Consider the following 6,000-nt stretch of genomic DNA (forward strand, 5'->3'; position numbering starts at 1 on the left):
ATTAAATATGTTTTTAATATGAAAAGATATTTTTTATGAAATCTTTATTTTTAAAATATCTTTTTAATATTTAAAAATAGATAAAAAAAATCATCTTTAAAGATTTGGATTTGAAATATTTTAAGCTTTAATATTTGCATTTGAAATATTTAAAGATTTTTAAAAAAAAATTGGAAGACTAATTTCTATACTTTTCTGAATAATAAAAAAAACAATTATATACCTGTTTAAGAATGTATGAAGTGTGTAATTGGGAAAAAAAATGTGTTTATAAAGCGACAACCACATTTTTTAATATTTCATCAATATCTTTTATTCAGATATATAATAACATAAATAAGTGTTGTTATCTTTATTTTTAATTACAAAGTTACCGTGTGACAGTTATTTATCTATACACGTATTTTCAACTTAATATTTATTAAAAAGTTAACCCATTTTATTATAAATTATTATTTTTTTGTTTAATTCTCACGATTTACTAGTGATGTGTTAACGATAATGTAATTTAGGACCAATTAACTAAGAATAAATAATTAAAAATCACATATATTGAACATAAATATCCGTGTTTATTTATATCCTCTCCACGTTATTCATATACTGACATTTTTGTTTGATTTGTATAGTTTAACCCCATGACAAATGTATTTGAAACTTCTATGGTTGTTTTAATAGGTTCTTCTGTTAAGTAATTAAATGAATCAATCTATAAACTTGATTTTAATTGAATTTCAATGATTCAATATTTTTCAATTTAAAATATTTTTGTTCTGAATTTATTTAAAATATTAAAATTATATAAAAAAATACTTTAAATTTAATTCAATCTTATAAAATCAGTGAGGTTTGTTCCACGTTAAATGTTATTGCTTTTAGTGGATTGAGATTTCTATAGTATCAAAATGATGAGTAATACCTAATAATATATATTTATAGATGATCCGATTACAATTTGAAATTAAGTATGAAATTGATTGTGATCGGATAAATCTAATAAACTTTATTATTATAAGTTTTAAATTACTATATATCGTGAACTTTAAATCTAATTTAACATTACAAAATCAATCCATGGAAAGGATTACAATCATTTATATATTATGGGATGTTTTTATTTTTATTCGATGTGTAATATACAACATTATATAAAATAGTTATTTATGAAATTAGATAAAAACTAAGAACCATTTTTTCTCCTCGCTCAGAATTAGACACACTCTTCTCCTTGTTTTTATATTCCTATCCTTATTCACCACCTACATTTCACCCTCATAAAATAAAGAAGAAGAACCTTGGTGTTGCAAATAATTTTATGACGAGTTGATGACACAATTTGCAATGCAAATTTTGCAAATAGTTGATATTTACCAAATAAAATATTGTTTGGGTTTTTGAAGTGAAAATTAGGGTGAGTTGCAATTAATAGTCTAGAAAATTTCTTAGTCTATAATGGGTGATGAAACAGCATTTTGTGTGTAAATATGAATGGTTGAAGAATTAGGTATGAGGAAGCAAAGTGGTGTGCGACTTTTTGATGGACCCATAAATGTTACACACTCACAAGGACAAGGGACAATCAACGCGCGCCACTTGTTGTTGCTGCTCTTTCATTACAATGCAATGCTTTTCCATCACATCTACTTAATTAACCCTTAAGAATCAAATACAATAAAATATTATAATATAACATACATTTATTTTAATTGTGATATTTATTTATATGGTCTTGCTCAACCTTTTACTTTTGGATCAAGGTTAAAATATGTATCATAATTAAGAGGTGTATTACTTAATCTTTCATACGATTTATTCTGAGTTTTTAAGTTAAAATTGATTTGTTATCTTGAATCAAAATTTAATGCCTTTTATATTCAACATTTAATAAATATGCAAATCTAATTCAAATAGCAATTTACTTACTCTTAAATTGATCATATTAACGTGTAATCTTCTGTTTATTGGTATATTATCAAATTTAATATGTCAACAACACCATTAATATAAAAATAACATAATAATGGCAAGAAACAAATTTGCAATATTGAATACAAAAACACTAAAAAACAAAATTTTCAAAGCATTTAAAAACACATTAAACTATATATCAAATGCATATGTGATTGTATATATAATGTACATAAGATATTAAAGTTTATCATCGCTTTTATTATATAATAATGTCTCTTGCAACTAAATTCAGCGTACTTGTAAATAAAAGAGTATTTATTACTTTAATTTCCATTAATTATGCATCCAACAGATAAAAGAAAGATATACAATGTGTTATAATTTAGTTATTATAAACATAATCGAAAGGTTTTCACATTAATATAATTTGCCTATAACAATACAAATTCTCTTATTTTTTATCCTCGTAAAAGTATAAAAAACTTTCAATATGATTGTAACTTTTTAATCTTGAATTTGAGTTCCACGTTAAAAATAATATAGTAATATCGTCTTAATAAATAATAAATACAAATACTAAATGATATTCAACCTAAAAATATCTATATATAACAATAAAAAAAATGGGAAAAAAAAAGTTAAAAATAGGAATTGTCATGGCTCAACCCACGATGTGATTCTTAGTAATTTGTACGAAGGAGGGGCAAATCCAACGCAGAACGAATCTAATCACGTGTTACCCTTCTCAATGTCTGAATTCATTTCACAGGTTGTTAAATACTGAAGGAGGAACAATATTTCTTATTTATTTATCTAAACTAATTAATGTCACAATACCTGTTAATTCTTAATACTTTCTTTCTTTAATTCCTAAAAGATTATAACTTAGTAAAACAATAAAAATATTAAAAAGATTCTCTCCTTAATTAAAAAAATATATGCGCACTTAAAATACAAAAAGAATCACGCCCAGTGGGACTCGAACCCACAATCGCTTGATTAGAAGTCAAGCGCCTTATCCATTAGGCCATGGGCGCCTTGTTGTTTATTGTATACAATATATATATTAACACTGCTACCTAATTTATAATTATTAGAAAAACAATATATAATCATGAAATACTATATATTTCAAATATATATAATCAATCACGAATGTAATTAAATTACTATTTTTAGGAAATATCATAAACATTAAGAAAAAATTGAATATAAAGGAAAAAAATCATTGGGTTGTGTTTGGATTGAGAAATGAAAGTGTAAGGATTTGAGAAAAAAGTGTGAGGAAAGTTAATGTGCTTGGATTGAGACATGTTATAGTAGATTTATAAAAAAAAATTATTAAAATTTATGAGTGATGTGATAGTTGTGAGAGTATTTTTTATTTATTTTTAAAGGTTTAAAATGTGATATTACAAATTTACTCTTGTCTTTAACAAAAATAGAATCATCAAATATTAGGTATTTTTGTGTAAATTTTGATTAATTAAAATTATTAGTAGTATAATATGATATAATTCAGTAATTAAAAACATTGCATATATACATAAATCAAATCACAACATGCATACATCAAAATAAATAATTATTCACTCAACCAAACCAAAAAAAACATTGCATATATTTATAAATCAAATCACATCATACATGCATCAAAATAAAATAAAAAATAATAATAATTATTCACTCAACCAAACAAAAAAATAAACACAAAAACATCAATTATGATGACACAAAATCGATTTTAGCAAAAAAAAAATGTAAGGATAGTTTATTTTGCATGTGGATAATCGATTATCCTTCATATAAAATAAGAAAAATACATCATTGTATACTCCAACATCGATTGTTTAAAAGAATCGAGTGTGAGAATCGATTCTCAGGCGTCAAAATCGATTATCTGGTTTCTCAATGCACCTGGGTGTGAGAACACACCACCGACCAACGACCACTAAACACATAGCACAATTGCGCACCACATCAAACCACACCCATCGAGTACCACACCAACATACACAACACCACCAAGGACCACATTGCACTACGTCGAGCCACGTTGCGTACCTCCGAGAACCTCTTTAGCAAGAACAAACTCCTCACAACATTTAGACTCAACTCCTCACTCAACTCAAAGCATTCAAAACGCACCTCTCCTCACTGCGTTTGTAATATTTATCATTCCATTAAGTCATCAACCATCACAATAAATAGTCAAAGCAATCACATGCTTATGAATCTTGGTTGTAAATGGAATCTTCACTATTGCATAGGACGAAAATTTTGAAAAAGCAAAGAGTAACATAGTAAAAGGAGAGTATTTGTTGAATGTTTCTTTGCAAATCATCTCATATCACCGAAAAAGCCAAAAACAACTTTCTTTGCTTTTCCACGTCACCCATTCCACGGTAATAAGAGATTCTAAATAGGAAAATCTTTTGCAATATACAATGTTATAATATAAATATTGTTATTTTTTTTACAAAAAGACTAATTTTAAAAAAATATATATTTCAAGAGCTTGTCTACAAAACTCAAATATTTAAAAATTGAAGAAGTATTTCAGGTATTGAGAGAAGACTATGGATTATCAACGAAAATATATTTATATGATATATAATGACGTAGGACTTCTTCAATTTGTAGAATTTTTTCTTGATGAACTATATTTAAAATCCATGATTTTTTTTTTTTAAATAAAGAAAAACTATATGAGAAAAGAACAATACAATTAGTTTTTAGATAGAAATAGAACTGTGTTTCTAAATTATAAACTATGAGTACGCCATATTGATTTAACTCATATAGTTAGTCAAAATTAATTATAATATAAACAAATATATGCTATTATCACATATACGTTATTTTTAAAAAAAAATTAGAAGCATAGCATAGTAATTATAAATTAATGAAAAAGTATTATAATAGAACATTGTAGATAAACTTTTAAAATAAATGAATGTTCAATTTTTCATACATTATAATTGCTTATTATCTAACCATGAGTAACTAAATAATATTATAATTGAGTGAAATAAGACGTCAGAATAATGAGATAAAATCCACGATGCTTACTATTTATTGCTTGAAGTTATTATTCTTGCAACATACAGTTTTTGGAAGTTCTTAGCAATTTACTTAATTCATCAACGTAAGTAATTATAGTAACAAACTCATTTATAAATACTTTTTATGAAATTATGGACGAATGAAGACAGTTTCATAATCTTAATATAACTATTTTCTAACTTACATCACATTATATAAAATTATTATCCATAACAATATAATAAAGGACAAAGTTATTGATTTTGTACAATCCTTCACAAATGCTATAATTATAATTATTCTTAGAAAATGTATTAAAAGTAGCAAAATATTTTTGTTAATAACATTTAATAAAAAATAAATAAGCAACAAAAAACATTAAAAAATTAAAATTTTCACGCCCAGTGGGACTCGAACCCACAATCGCCTGATTAGAAGTCAGACGCCTTATCCGTTAGGCCATGGGCGCTTCTTGAAATTTATTTACATTTTAAAAGTTATAATAACATGATTGTTTAATTCTATTGACAAATGACGTAAAGGAAAACGAGTGAAAACAATCAAACAAATGGTTATGGGTATTGTCAAGAAGAAATAACATATAACAAATTATTTTCTTTAAAGAGTATTGATTAAATTTATTTTAAATTATATTTTAATCTAAATTATTATTATATTTAAATTTTTATATATAACTTTTATCTAATAAATTTTTTTTACTTGAATATGTAATGTTAGTTTTTTTTTTTTTTTTTAATTTGAAGTATGTAAAGATTAAAAAATAACCTAATTAACAAATACTAAAAGTAGTCTTATGTCTATAAAATAGAAATAGATAATAAAAAAATACAAAATACAAAAATATACAATGCATTAAAATATAAAAAATATTAATAAAATAAAATAAAAGTTAATTAATGTAATTTAGCACTTACAAATTATAAATTTTTAAAACAAATTGTTTTTGAATTCTTTACCAAACACCTTTTTTGTGTTGTGTTATAAACTAGACAAAAAGTTAACAATTAGTCTTACAATACAACA

At 24.2% G+C, this 6,000-nt stretch overlaps 2 non-coding genes across 2 annotated transcripts; both read right to left on the minus strand.

Moving 5' to 3' along the window:
* Positions 1-2,875: 2,875 nt before the first annotated feature.
* TRNAR-UCU (transfer RNA arginine (anticodon UCU)) lies at positions 2,876-2,948 on the minus strand. Its single transcript has one exon. It is a non-coding gene; the product is annotated as a tRNA-Arg (tRNA).
* Positions 2,949-5,352: 2,404 nt separating this feature from the next.
* TRNAR-UCU (transfer RNA arginine (anticodon UCU)) lies at positions 5,353-5,425 on the minus strand. The gene has a single exon. It is a non-coding gene; the product is annotated as a tRNA-Arg (tRNA).
* Between the last annotated feature and the right edge of the window lie 575 nt (positions 5,426-6,000).

Source organism: Phaseolus vulgaris, chromosome 5 (assembly GCF_000499845.2).
Source record: "Phaseolus vulgaris cultivar G19833 chromosome 5, P. vulgaris v2.0, whole genome shotgun sequence".
Lineage (NCBI taxonomy): Eukaryota > Viridiplantae > Streptophyta > Magnoliopsida > Fabales > Fabaceae > Phaseolus > Phaseolus vulgaris.